Source organism: Microcaecilia unicolor, chromosome 1 (genome assembly GCF_901765095.1).
Source record: "Microcaecilia unicolor chromosome 1, aMicUni1.1, whole genome shotgun sequence".
NCBI lineage: Eukaryota > Metazoa > Chordata > Amphibia > Gymnophiona > Siphonopidae > Microcaecilia > Microcaecilia unicolor.
Window position 1 is genome coordinate 82,231,656 of NC_044031.1, and position 15,311 is coordinate 82,246,966.

At 46.5% G+C, this 15,311-nt stretch overlaps 1 protein-coding gene across 1 annotated transcript in view; it reads left to right on the forward strand.

The window, feature by feature from the left end:
* Window positions 1–1,492: 1,492 nt before the first annotated feature.
* The window catches only part of ZMYND11 (zinc finger MYND-type containing 11), a 300,714-nt gene continuing 286,895 nt past the window's right edge, over window positions 1,493–15,311 (forward strand). The window contains exon 1 of the mRNA XM_030198790.1: window positions 1,493–1,542. The gene's annotated coding sequence lies outside the window, so the exon portion shown is untranslated. The remainder of the gene's footprint in view (window positions 1,543–15,311) is intronic.

Sequence of the window (15,311 nt, forward strand, 5' to 3'; positions counted from 1 at the left end):
TTCTAACAATAGCTCTGCAAGTTCATTTTTCAGTTCTATCAGTACTCTGGGATGAGTACCATCCAGTCCAGGAAATTTGCTACTCTTCAGTTTGTAGAACTGCCCCATTACATCCTCCAGGTTTACAGAGAATTCATTAAGTTTCTCCGACTTGTCAGCTTCGAATACCATTTCCGCATGGGCGTAGTTTGACTGTTTCATTTGGGGGGGGGCAAAGGATGGGGTGGAGCATATTAGCATATTCATTTGCATATATATATATATTCATAAGTACATAAGTAGTGCCATACTGGGAAAGACCAAAGGTCCATCTAGCCCAGCATCCTGTCACCGACAGTGGCCAATCCAGGTCAAGGGCACCTGGCACGCTCCCCAAACGTAAAAACATTCCAGACAAGTTATACCTAAAAATGCGGAATTTTTCCAAGTCCATTTAATAGCGGTCTATGGACTTGTCCTTTAGGAATCTATCTAACCCCTTTTTAAACTCCGTCAAGCTAACCGCCCGTACCACGTTCTCCGTGAATATGCTGATATGGAGGAAGGAAGAAAGGGAAAAAGAGCTGGCTTTTTTTGGGAATAACCATAATGAATAACCATAATGAATATGTATGAGATATCAAGCCAGCTCTTTTGCCCTTCCTTCCTTCTTTCCTCCTTACCCAGCACTCCCTCTTCCTCTCCAGTAGTATTTCCCCACCCCCTTTCCGATACCATGCCAGTGTTGACCTTAGAAATGCATAGGCTCTATATGTAGATCCTTCAAGAGGTAGAGTGTCATGATTTAGGCTCTACACCCTTTCTGGTGTTTTGGTGTCACCTCAGTAAGGCTAACACACAATCTCTCCACTGCAAAACGCTATACACAAACTTGTGCAAAAACACACTCATATCCTTACTAAACCATAACCCCCACAGAAGACTCGTGAATAAGCTGAAAGGGTTGAACTTAAGACCGAAAGTGGTGAACTGGATAAGAGGCAGCCTGTGTTAAATGACTGCCCCAGCCACCCCACCTGAGCAACAACACCGGCACTGCTGCCTAGCTGACACCAACTGGTCTCTACTTTACAAAAGTCCGCTCCCCCTAACTGGCTATGCCTCTCATTTACCATCTCTTTCCCTTACCCTTGCTCTCCTATTTCACTTCCTCTTATTCCCCAGTCTCTCACTAACTCTATCCTCTTTCTTCTCCTACCCCCCCTATCTTGCATCTGACTTCTTTTTCTCCTCCCCTCAATCCAGTGAGTACCTCTCTGCTCTCTCCCCCTCTTCCATCCAGCATCTGCCGCCCCCCCCCCCCCCTCGGGAAATCAGAGGTCATCTACTGGAAGCATGACTGTGGTGACTTCCACCAGAAGCGAGCTGGGTGGGTGCACGTGGAGGTTGCCTCAAGCAGGCGCCAATTGGATCAGGTGACCTCTGATAGTACTGGCCCGTGCGTGTCACTGTGCGCCTAGCTGCAACTGCGGCTGCGCTAAATTATTGAAGGGCGGAGGAGGAGGAGGCGGTACCCAGACGTCTCTTGGACGATCCTCCTGGGTAGGTATTGGTAGTTGGTTACTGAGGCTTGTACAGTCCCATAGGAGCCCCGCAGGCAGTTTAGGAACTACTTCCAAGCTCGCAAACCCCGTTCCATGCATCTCTCTGCTTCCAACTACTTGTGTTTGAGCAAGGAGGTTTATTAAAACCTCCTTCGTTTGAGAACGCCCGCGACAGGCCCGGCAGTTTTCCTTCTCCGTTGTTGTCCCACCCTCCTGTTATACGACTTCCTGTTTCCGGCAAGGCGGGACCCAGAACAGCAGAGCGGCAGGGAGAGAAGTTGTGTCAGAGGGTACGGGGGCACCGGAGAAGGAAAGCTGTGGGGCCGGTGGTGGATGACCTCAGGTATGAGTTCCACGGGGTTGAGGGCGAGGTGCCGGATCGCGGTCGGGGAGGAGAAGGGGAGACCTGTTGGACCGGGGAGGACGGAAGTGAGAGGGAGAGCTAGTAGAGAGCAGTCTCTCCGATCCCCGAATGCGTGTGAAGGAGGGAGGGAGGGAGGGTGCTCGGCGTGCGAGAGTGAGAGCGGACGAATGCATGTGACTTGGTATTTCTGGGTTCGGAGTGCACAGACAGTCCTTCCGGCTCTTGCAGTTCTTCGGCAGCGCTTTCGTGTAGGCCTTGGGCAGGGCCCATGTTCGTGGAGATCCCATTTTATGCATGTGGCAAAATAAATAGCTCGATGCGGCTACGATGCCTTAGAGACAGTACTGTCGAGGTACGCCTCCTTATCTCGTATTGTAATTCTGATCTTGTGAGAACAAGTTTATGCGCAGTTGGGGTTTTAATGCATAACGAAAGTAAAACGTGTGGACGTATGTAAGTTATTGAATATTCATTATGGGGTTTTTTTTTTTTTTTTACTTTTCTGTGTTAATGGTTGGCTGGACTTTTAAAAACTCTTAACAGTTTTCTGTTACCGTATAACTTTTTTTGTATTTACATGATTTATTTACGTACTGCAGATTTGTCCATATTAGCATAGATTTTCACATTCTTTGGACTACCATTAATCTTGCTATCCACTGCAAGATTTTGTGTAAGCACCTACCATAGCTGAAAATAATTTGATTTTTGCAGTAAATGTAGACGGAAACAAAATATTATGTTTACTAGTAAATCGTTCACATTATTTGCAGTAGATGCCCATATATTTAACATGGTCTGAAGGAACTGTTAGGTTCCATAATAGTTCAAGATTATAGCATAAAAAGACCAACTGCTATTTACTTGGTTGTTTGGGTGCACCCTAAGGCTATATCACAGCTGCTAACCGCAGAGGTCAATATAATGAGGAGGGCTAAACTGTATGCTTGACTTGGTATCCAATTTTGTACATATTTTTGTGCATACAGCATTCTCGCAGATGCAGGAAGGACTTCTGCTCATGTGCTGAAGTTAACCATATTGCCAGTTAATTTCTATGTTAATAAAGGTATTGGCTATTACTCCTTATTGCAGAGTTCTGCACACAAGACTCAATGGCTAAGGTATATTGTGAATTTAACTTCTGTCCTGAGGTGGAGTAAAATGATAATGTAGTGTAAATTGCTGTGCTAGCTTTATATGCCAGCATTATTTGTAGTTATTCTTTTTGCTCATCTTCTATTTGAGGTAGTTGAGCAAGACTCAGAAGCAACCCGAGGAAATACTACAGCCTCCTGGAAGAGGTGGTGGAAATAAAGACTTTATCTCATTTCAAGAAAGCTTTTCACAAGTACATAGGAACTCTAAAGGAGTGGAAACAGTAGTAGATGGCATGGATGGGCTGGCTTATGGTCTTTGTCTTCATTTTTTAAAAACTTTTCATTATAGATGTACAAGATAATATTCTGATGTTGCCAACTGCAAGCATACTACCACCCTTCTTGTTTATATCAGAATAAGAAAAGCACCTTCATGTTTCTCCCAACCCCAATATAATAAAAATGTAGTGGCCAAGTGGATTTCTCTCCCCATCCAGGATCCCCTAGAAGGGCTGTTACATAAATGCCTTTTGTGCAATTCCGTTTATTAAAAAGCATACTTTATGGGGAGTTGATGATCTTATTCTCCAGTATTCAACTGACTAAAAACTATGGTAATTTTATAAACTTCCCTTAAAAAAAACAACATAGGGTTAGAGTTAGGAGAGACTTTTTACCTCCTTGGAATGCTGAATATTAAGTGCTACAATGAATCTTATTTAATATCCATTTATTCATTGCACTTCAGCAATGATTTTTCACTTGTCAGTGAAGAGACCAATCCCCATTCAGTACTGAACCTCCACTGAATAATTTAGAAACTTTGAAGAAAACTGTGCATACATCATCTGATTACATATCTTTATTAATGCTGCAGCAATCTGCATACTATTAGTCTACTGTATTGGGAGTGGTGTGTTTTTATCTAGCATGCATTTATTTGCTTATTTCTTTAGTGAAAATTTAGTCTGCTGATCAGAGGACGAAACCTTCACCTTTGGTGGGTGACAGTTGTATACTGATTTTGAGTGTACATTGTAAACACTTAGCTTATTAAGGCCCAGATGCACAAAACTGTAACGACCCTTTAACGAGGAAATTTTAAACCGTAGCATGCATTAAAGGCCATTTTCCGACAAGGCTAGCAGCTAACGAAAACGGAATGCAAACGAGAAACTACCATTGAAATGTGGTCAATTCAGAATGCACTAACCATACCGACGACTGCAATGAACCATTTACAAATTTAACGCCAGCTCAGACCTGTCGTTAAGGCCTGAGCTGTCATCTCCCCGCTGCCCCCTGCATCTTAAAAATCATGTGTAGTAGTAGTTTAAAAAGAAAAGTGAGCTCCCCGCTTTCCCCTGCATAAAAAAGTCTCCACAAACATTAACAAAGGATTGGGAGGGGGCAAAGGCGCTCATCAGGAGCGTCCTGTGTGGACAGCCTTGCCCCCCCCCCCGGCCCGAGATCGCCGCTGCTCCCCGCTTCTTCGTTCATGAAATACAAAATGTTAAAAATCTAAACTTCTGCATCGCCGGGGCCCCCCCCCCCCGCCCTTCCTGTCTCTCTCTTCTGCTACTGTTGGCAATGCTCCGCCTCCCGCCATCCTCTGGCCACGCCCCCCTGAGTTCGTCGCCGCTCCCCCCCCCCCACCGGACCCCCCCCCGCCATAATGGCCGGTGCAGCGCCTCTCACCTGTGTGTGAAGGCACTGCACGGGTTGGATCAGCTGTTCTCGATTGCTTCTGTCTCCTCCAACGTCGCTCTCCTTCTTCCTGTACCCGCCCTCCTCTGACGTCAGTTATCTAGATGTCAGAGGAGGGCGGGCACAGGAAGAAGGAGAGAGACGTCGGAGGAGACAGAAGCGATTGAGAACAGCTGATCCAAACCGTGCAGCGCCTTCACACACAGGTGAGAGGCGCTGCACCGGCCATTATGACAAAGGGGGGGTCTGATGGAGGGGGGAGCGGCGGCGACGAACTCGGGGGCGGGGCATTGCCAACAGTAGCAGAAGAGAGAGACAGACAGGAAGGGCGGGGGGGCCCAGCGATGCAGAAGTTTAGATTTTTAACATTTTGTATTTCATGAACGGAGAAGCGGGGAGCATCGGCGATCTCGGGCGGGGGCAAGGCCGTCCACACAGGACGCTCCTGATGAGCGCCTTTGCCCCCTCCCGATCCTTTGTTAATGTTTGTGGAGACATTTTTTTATGCAGGGGAAAGCGGGGAGCCATGTGTTTGTATTGTTTTCTTTTTTTTTTTGGTTTTGACGTTTTTGGCATGCACAGAGCAGCCAGCATAACATGCTTGGCTGCTCTGCGCATGCTTTAGGAGCCGATTACCGATGGGGATTGATGCATGGTTCTTTACAATACTGCACCGAACTTGTGCGACTTGTTTTTTTTGGAGCATTGTTTTTTTTTTTTTAATTCGGTAATGGTTTTTACGATTTTGCTTTTTTTACGTTTGGTTGATGCATCTGGGCCTAAATTCCACCCCACCCCCCCCAAAAAAAAAACAACTTGAAAATGAGGCGACTTAAATCGTATATTACAGAAGTGAAGAGGTCATTTAAGGCTGTGTTAGATAAATGTTTATGGGAGCGTTGTCCATACCGAGAATGTTGATGACTGTCGATTATTTAATTTAATCTGATGGAGTAACTGTGTTTTTTTTTTGATTGGGTTGAACACCTATTATATCAATCTCTGTTTTATTGTAAACCACTTAAACTTAATTTGTAGTAAGCGGTATCTTAAGTAATTAAATTTGTGGCGATATGAACTTGTTTCAAGTGTGCCAATATTACTGTTGCACATATATCGTTTTGTTACATTGTTAATATTTTTGTTCTCTAGAGAAGTGTTTCGCAACCCCTCTCCTTGTGGCACACCGTGCCAGTTGGGTTTTCAGGTTTACCACAGTGAATGTGCCTAAGATAATTTTCATATGTTAGAGACCTAGTATATGCAGATTTGTTGAGCATAGTCATTGTGGTTTCTTGAAAATCTGACTGACTAGGTGTGCTTCCAGGAGAGGATTGAGAAACATGGATTTATTTATTATATTTGTATCCAGCACTTTCCCACTAACAGCAGGGTAATAAAAATGATATTAAAAAAAAAAAACCATGACCAACTGATCAGGTTTGCTACCTGATACACTGAAACAATGGTAGAGGCTCATTCCTTAGCATCCCTCCAGACCGGCCCAGAATGTGTCAGATGGGTTGTGCACGCCTTCCTTCCAGCAGGTGAAGACTGAGAATTCTGATTATAGAGAGTGAGTCAATAAGAGCCCTTGCCAGCTAGAGAAAGATCAGTATTCTCAGTCTCCCTTCTGGAACATGGTGGGCCCTTCAGTCTCTCTCTTCTCTCCTATTTTCTTTCTCTGTGTTAACATCTGGGTACTTGGAACCTGTTTGTAGAGGCTGAGGTCCTTGAGGATCTATATCAGCCGCGGGGGTGTCACACCCAGGTAACTGGGTCCTTCCCCCCCAAGTCCTCCCTATTGCAGTGAGGTAAGCTGCTTCTGGATGATTTTTGCCTCAGTCTCTTCAAGGGAAGAGCTGTTAAGTCAGGGAGCAGCAGCCACATTTCATAGAAAGCAAAAAAAAAAAAAGTATCAGACAGCTGTAGTGTAAGCAAGCAAGGTGGCTCTCCTTGCTTCTCTGGTATTAGCTGGCCTCGGTTTCCCTCTCAGTACCGGCTCTGCCACTGAGGAGTTTTGTGAAAACAAAAGAGAAAAGCCGTGTTGATGTTCCTTGCTGGCATGGCAAATAAGCTCCAACGCTGCGCTGTGTGTCTACGACAGGGTCTGGGTGCAAGCGGCTGTTGTAAATTTTGCACCGCTATGGAAAGCTCTTCATAGGCAGATCCCTCCCCTTCAGTTTTACCGGCTATGGGGGAGGGGGGGGGGTTAAAGAATCGGCTGTGGGGAAAGATAAGCTGGCGACTCCGGTGGGAAATGCCTCCATTTTGCCTTCTTCCTCTGTGTTAGCAGAGCAGTCTGTTTCTATTCCGGTTCCATCAGCTCAGCCACAGGCAGAGAGTCTTCCTCTTCTCCTGGCAGTATCAGAAGGGGGTTTTCCCCAAGAATTTGTTTGCAAAAAAACAAACCCTTCTTCCTCATCTTCTGTCAGACGGTCTATGGAAGGACAGTTAGTGTCAACTAAGAGACCCAGGGAATCCTGGGATCTGGATGAGGATCTGGGTTCTGATCCAGACCAGGAGATGCCCTCTCTCGAGGAACAAGAATTTTCACTTGGAGGTCATATGGCTGAGGACTCTAGTCAGGTAGATTCAAGTGCTGAGCCCCTTCTCCCGGGTGAGGATCCTTCTGTGGTTAGCGTTTACCACAGAGAGGACTTGCAGGAGTTAATTTCTTTGGTTTCCACTACTTTACATTTTGAAGAAGAGGAGACTCCTTCTGTAGAGGGTTGCAGGGTGGATCTCCTGTTGAAGGGCGTTTGCAAGCCAGGTAGGACCTTTCCTATGAACCAGGATATCAGGGACTTTATTCAAGCTCAGTGGGATGTACCGGATTCCACTTTTAGACCCGCTAAGACTATGGTTCATCTCTATCCGGTTCCTGATGTGGACAAATTCCTTCTGTAACCCCCAGTAGCCTCGGCAGTTACGAAAAGGAATACAGTGCCCGTGGATGGCAGCACTACGCTTAAAGATGTTCAGGATCGCTGTATGGAGGCTTTGTTGAAGAGTAGCTTTGATGTCTCGGCATTGGCAGTGCAGGCAGCCATTTGTGGTTCTTTAGTAGCTAGAGCTTGCTTTCATTATTCAGAGAAGGTGCTTGATAGATCTTCGGATGATTTGTCCGCCATAGATGCTGAAGTGGTTTGAGATGGGATCTGCCTTTTTGGCAAATGCTTTGTATGATTTACTGAGAGCTTCAGCCAAGTCTATGACTTTGGAAGTAGCAGCTAGAAGGTCTCTTTGGCTATGAGGATAATCATTGGATGTGGCTTCTAAGTCTAATCTCAGTAGGTTTCTCTTTTGGGGTTCTCTTTTGTTTGGTGAGGATTTGGAAAAGTTAGTCCACAGTTTGGGAGATACTAAGGTCTTGTGTCTTCCTGAGGACCGGCCTAGGGCGCCTGGGTGTGGTTTATTTTCGAGCTGTGGTTGGGGGTCTCAATTTTTGTCACTTTAGAGCTGGTAGAGTGGCTCCGGTTCAATGGACTCTGTTTTAACGAGGAATCAGTCCTTTCAATGAGCCCGCAGAGGGGGCAGAGACACAGGAGCTTCTTTCCAGTCTCCCTCTAGTCCAACACATCAAAGGTTTCTGGGCCCAGCCTCTAATTCCAGTGGTAGCATGTCTTGCATAGTTTTACTGAAGGTGGGCCTAGATTACCTCCAATTAGTGGGTACTGGAGGTTATTCGAGAAGGGTACGCCATAGAAAATTTGCGTCCTCTTCCAGATGCTTTCCTAGAGTCTCCTTGTCAGTCTTGCATCAAGATGGGTGTTGTCAGGGATACTCTGGAAAGGCTTCTCAACCTCCAGGCTATTTGTCCAGTTCCCTCTGTGGAGCTCAGACAGGGTCTGTATTCCATCTTCTTCGTCATTCCAAAGAAAGACAGTTCTTTCAGACTGATTCTAGACCTCAAAGCAGTCAGTCGGGCTCTCAGAGTCTCCACTTCTTGTATGGAGACTCTTCGCTCGGTCATTGTAGCGGTTCAGGCTGGAGAATTTTTAATGGCACTAGACCTAACAGAGGTCTATCTGCACATTCCCGTTTGATCTATGCATCAACGTTTCTGTGCTTTTCTGTACCTGCAGAGGGACTCCTTACAAAGGAAATTGCCAGTGCAGGAGCGCAGCAGCCTCTTCTGGTGGCTTCTGACATCCAGCCTTTCCCAGGTAATGCCTCTGGATGCTCTGCGATGGATAGTAGTCACCACAGATGCCAGTCTAAAGGGCTGAGGAGCCCACAGTATGCACAGGGTCTTTGGTTGCAGGAGGAGACCTCCTGTTTAATCAATCTTTTGGAAACCAGGGCGATTCAACTGGCGCTAAAAGCGTTTTGTCCCCTGCTGTAAGGTGAATCAGTTCGCATCATGTCAGACAATACCATGGCAGTGGCCTATGTCAATCGGCAAGGAGGGACAAGAAGTTGTCAGTTGGAGCAGGAAATGGCTCAGCTGATGACTTGGGCGGAATCACATCTGGTTGTTCTTTCAGCGGCACGTTGCAGGAGTGGAGAATATTCAGGCAGACTTTCTTAGTCGCCATACTCTGCGTCCCGGGGAGTGGGCTCTTGGCGACGCAGCGTTTCAAGCAGTTGTAGAATACTGGGGTCTTCCGGTCATGGATCTCTTCGCCTCCATGAACAATGCGAAGATGCTGCTATACTTTAGTCGCCGAAAAGATCTAAAGACACGGGCTTGATGCTCTTTTTCCACCCTGGCCAGCAGGTGGTCTTATGCCTTTTCCCCATGGCCACTGATTGGTCATCTAATTCAGAAGAAAGCGACACATGGGTTGCGTGATCTTGGTAATGCCGGATTGGCCCTGCAGACCTTGGTATGCCGATCTTCTGTGTCTTCTCGTTGGTTCTCCTCTCAATTTTCTGAAGGTTCTAGGTCTCTTGGTCAGGGGAAGTCTCTAGCTTCTCATCCGGATATTGTTAGGTTTTTGCGTGGAGTGTGGCTCTTGCCTCCTCCCTCGCGGATGATGTTTCCATTATGGGACCTTAATCTGGTTCTCTCGAAGTCACCCTTTGAGCTTTTGGCTTCCTATACTTTGAAGGATTTGACGCTCGAGGTGGTATTTTTGGTGGCCATTGCCTTGGCTAGGAGAATGTCAGAATTGCAGGCTTTCTTGTCGATCTCCGATTTTGGAATTTGCCAAAGACTGGGTAGTTTTGCGCCCAGTCCCTTCCTTTCTCCCTAAAGTTTTGTCGCAGTGGTTTTGCCTGTGCTCGGTTCTTCCTCTGGGTCAGAGGAGCAGCATTGCCTGAAGTGTCCCAATATCAAGAGGGTTCTGAAACATTATTTGAAAGCTATGGAGGAGTTTTTACAGGCGGATCGTCTGTTTATCCTGATCGGGGGGATCTCGGAAGGGGTTAGCAGCTTCTAAGCCCACTCTTTCTAGGTGGCTTAAAGAGATGATAGCTTTTACTCTACCTCCTGGCTGGCAGACTAGTACCCGAAAGGGTGAAGGCGCACACTACCAGAGTACAGGTGGCTTCTTGGGTGCCTTTGGAGATCTGGCAACTTGGTCTTCCTTGTTTTCCTTTTCAAAGCATTACAGATTGGATGTGCAGAGTCCATCCAGTTTTTGGTGCACATGTTCTCACAACCGGTTTGCTGGGGTCCCTCCCATAAAGATATTGCTATGTTACTTACCACAGTCACAATCTGGGCTGGTCTGGAGGGACACTAAGGAAGGAGAAATTAGTTTTTACCTGCTAATTTGCTTTCCTTTAGTCCCTCTAGACTGGTCCAGACCCCTCCCTTGGATTATCCTGTCTGTTTATTCATTCTCTGAAAGTTAGATTTTTCATGGAGGACTGTGTTGTACGTTTGCTGTTAAATTGCTGTTTTCAAAACATAATAATAATATTGATAATGCTAATAAAATGTGCAGTATGTATAGTTCAAGAGGCGCATAAAGCATGAGGCACATGCTCGTTGTTAGTGTGGTGCTGGTGGCTGCTCAGGTTCACAGATGCACAGAATGTTGTTTTTTTTCTTCGTTACGATAATACTGGATCTTTCTCTAGCTGGCAAGGGCTCTTACTGGCTCACTCTCTAGAGTCAGAATTCTCAGTCTCCACCTGCTGGAAGGCGTGCACAGCCCATCAGTCGCAGCCTGGGCCGGTCTGGAGGGACTAAAGGAAAGCAAATTAGCGGGTAAGAACTAATTACTTCTTTTCAAAGCACATAGACTTACAAAGTTACATATGCTACTATGGAACTTTGTAAGTCTATTTGCTTGAAAATGAGCACCATAATAACATAATGAATGACTGAAAATAGAAGACTAACTGAACCATACAATCTGTTCAGTTACTCCTGTCCGCACTAAGGATATATCCCATCTGCCAGCCAGTGTGATTACATGTAAGATCTCTCCGCACCCAAGATAATTTTTCTCATTTGCATTTGTTCTATCTTGAGCAGATGAGCATACAGAATAGAGAATGACACGGGGACAGAGATTGTCCCCGCCTGACCCTGTGGGCCCTGTCCTCTTCTGCAGAAGCCTTGAACACATGACTTTATATTCAGGTGTTTTTATTAAAGTATAAAATGGAACAATATGCTGTGCAACTGTTTATAAATCATACATAGAAAACAATAATAATGAGCAACTATAATAACCCCCCCCCCCACCACCATCCTCTACCCTTCCAACAGTATCTGACTTCTACTACCTCAAGGAATGCTAATCCACTCTGTTAAAATGTCCAGGGGTACAAAATACAAACCCGTTCTGTATGCCCTATAAAGCATATTTTATGATTTTTTTTTAACCTGTGGATGAATGTCATTAACAATCTCAGGATTCAGTCTAGCTGTCCCGTCTTCCACAGTCCTTCCTACAATAGAAGTTGTCTTCTCAGAAGATGTACTAGTAGCAGGAATGTATCCTTATTCGTTTTCCTCACTTTTTTGTTTCATATTTCTGGTAGCAGGAATGTACGTGTTTGCTTGTTTTTCCCCAAAATCAAAATATTGTTGTCTGTATCACTCAGGAGGGGATGCACTAAAGTCGTCGTTAGAGCCTTTCCCTACCGAATTCCATAGTGATTCGGTAGGGAACGGCTGTGCATGAAGGAAAGGGAATGCAAATGAGCTGCTTGTTGCAGCTCACTTGCATTCTCTAACCCTTCATAAAACCATTGGATAATCGGCCGGTAGAGCATGCGCAGAGCATGGCTCTGCACATGCCAAAGACGTAAAAAAAAAAAACCCCAAGCATGTCCTTTATTGACAGCCTTGCCCCCCCCCCCCCCCGCCCGAGGTTGCCGCCGCTCCCCGCTCCCCCCTGCATTGAAATCAGAACTTTTACGCAGCCCCGGCTCCCCTCCCTTCCTCCCTCCCTTCCTTGAAATGACAGCTTCCCCGCCCCCGCTGCCCCCCTCAGTCTGCCATCGGGCCCTCGCAGCGCCTCTCACCTCCGCGTGAAGGCACTGCACCGGCAGCAACAGCTGATTGCCTCTTCGGACTTCCCTCCTTTGCTCCTGGCCCACCCTCGTCTGACGTAAGTAACCTACCCTGGTGGGGGTTCAGGAGGGAGATCAAAATTGACAGGGTCAGGGTGGCAGAATATGACACATACACTTACGTGGATCACGGTGGAATATCAGCTGGGACCTGAGTTAGTTCAGATGGATAGCAGCAGTCCTTTCAGACCCAGATATTCAGTGCTGAGTCTGAACATGGCCCAACATTGAATATCTGAGTCTAACTTAGCTGACGATGGTCAGCGTGTTTAAAAAAAGTCTGATCACCGCCAGCTGAATATTATTATTTTAGTTTTATTAGGATTTATTTACCACCTTTTTAAACAAATTCACTCAAGGCGATGTACAGTAAGAATAAATCAAACAAAAGCAATAGACAATTATAGCAGTAAATATATTCAAACTAGTAAAAAAGGCTCGTTTCTGACACAAATGAAACGGGCGCTAGCAAGGTTTTCCTCGGAGTGTGTATGTTTGGGAGAGTGTATGTGAGAGTGACTGTTTGAGAGTCTGAGTGAAAGTGTGTGTGTGTGAGAGAGAGAGTGAGTCTGGGTGTGAGTGTGTTTGTGAGAGAGTGTGTGTGTGAGAATGATAGTGTGTGCAAGTGTGTATGTGAGACACAGTGTGAGAGAGAGTGTGTGTGAGACACATTCTCTGTGAGAGTGAGTGTATGAGACCAAGCGAGTGTGTGAGTGACTGTGTGGCACATAGAGAATGAATGTGATACAGTGTGAGACAGAGTGTGTGAGAGTGAGAGTCAGAAAGACATTGTATATGAGAGAGAGAGTGTGAGCCCTGCCCTCCCAATCCATGCCCATCCATGCTCCTCTGTCACCTGGCCCCTCCATTCATCCCTATCCAGCAATTCCCCTCTCTCCCTGAGCCCTGCCTTGCAATCCATATCCATCCATGCCCATCTGTCCCCTCCATTCATCCCTATCCAGCAATTCCCCTCTCCCTGCCCTCCCAATCCATGCCCATCCATGCTCCTCTGTCACCTGCCCCCTCCATTCATCACTATCCAGCAATTTCCCTCTCTCCCTGAGCCCTGCCCTGCAATCCATATCCATCCATGCCCATCTGTCCCCTCCATTCATCCCTATCCAGCAATTCCCCTCTCTCCCTGAGCCCTGCCCTCCCAATCCATGCCCATCCATGCTCCTCTGTCCCCTGCCCCCTCCATTCATCCCTTTCCAGCAATTCCCCTCTCTCCCTGAGCCCTGCCCTCCCAATCCATGCCCATCCTTGCTCCTCTGTCCCCTGCCGCCTCCATTCATCCTTTTCCAGCAAGTCCCCTCTCTCCCTTCCATGACCCCCCCTTGCATCCATGCTCCTCTCTCCCATGTCCCAGCCTGGCCCGCCCTCTTCTCCCCCCCCCTTCGCATCCATGCTGTCGTTTCTCCCCTGCTCTTCTGCTCCCATTGTTCAACTTTACTGCCCACCCTCTTCTCTCCCCCCAACATCCCTTTTTTTTTTTTTTTCTTCTTTTTAAATTTACCTCCGTGGCGGTTCCGGCAGCGTCAGGGAAGGAGGCGGCGCTCCCGACGTCTATAGCCTTCCCTTCGCTGTGTTCCGCCTTCTTCTGACGTCATGACGTCAGAAGAAGGCGGAACACAGCGAAGGGAAGACTATAGACGTCGGGAGCGCCGCCTCCTTCCCTGACGCTGCGCTGCCGGAATTGTTTGTTTTTTTTTCCGCCCTCGACGTCATGACGTTTGACGCGAGGGCGGGGCAGAGACGGCTGGCTGGCTTCACACCACGAATCCACGAACCCTACAGGGAGTGTTTGAGTGTCTTCAGAACGTTGTCTTCAGAACGTTCACGGTGCGTTTTATTATATTAGATAACAATACAAAGTATGGCTTAAGATACTACTTAATTGACTAGGTTAATTTCTTCTCTAACTTCAATAACAATTTGTTCTTTGTGCCTGCTAGCTAAGGATCCTGGAAGACCCCTTGAACTGTGTTTCCAAATGAATGCCTCTAATAATAGCATCTCCATGGAGTAACATTTTTCTTTTTTTGCGGCATCGTGACTTTGCCCAAGAGTTTTTTGGTGCACTGGATATTACTTCTCTTCTCTCTAAAGCTAATTTGTGTTCTGTTAGTGTTGCAACATCATTTCCCAAGGCAGAGAATGTATTTTTCAGGGGTATCTCTTGGAGATACCCTTACTCCACGGGCGGAGGATGGCCGGGAAGCTGTCACTTCAAGGGAGGGAGGAAGGGGGGGGCCGGGGCTGCGTAACAGTTCTGATTTTAATGCAGGGGGAAGGGGGAGCGGCGTACCATAGGTGCAAAGGATGCCTGCGATTTTTTTAATAATACCTACAGTGAAGAACGTCCATAAAGGACGCTCCTGACGAGCGTTTTTGCTCCCTCCCGATTTTTTAAAAAACATTTTATAAGTTTTCGAAGGCCGCGCAGCCCCAACGAGAGGTACAGACCTCTCGTTAGCTTTCCCGGCGTTTTTCAGCGTTAGGGCAAGCGGAAAAGCTTAGTGCATCTCATTTTGATAGGGTTTCTACACAATTTGCTCATCTGCATTCCGTTTGCATTAGCTGCTACCGTGGTCTGAAAAAAGTTTTTAGTGCATGCCAGGGTTTACTACTTGCTCGTTAATGGCTTGTTATTGCCTCATAAAGTTTAGTGCATCTGGCCCTCAAACATTAACAGGCTTCAAAGTAGGGAATGACACTTGAACAAAGTTCATCCCCATCCCCACGGGCTCTGTCCTCTCATGCTCTGTCCATGTCACCATTTCATTCTCTAATGCAGAGCTCCACTGATCCATACCCAGCTGGTCTCTTAGGTCCCCTACTAGACAAAATTGGTTACATAAGTACATGAGTTTATGCTGGGATTTCTTTGTCTTATAGTACTGGCAGCCTGCAAGACGGGCCCGGTTGCTTGTAAAGACTTCTGACATTTGATATTACTATTTTACCTTTAATTTGCAATCCTAACACTTGTTGAATTTTTTGAGTAGGGTATCTTAACATTTAAACATGCTGGGTGGTACTTCTGCTTGCTCTTCGCTTTTGAGTAATTAAAGATCCTCTGTGGTTATCCTTTACAGCCAGAGGTCTTTTATT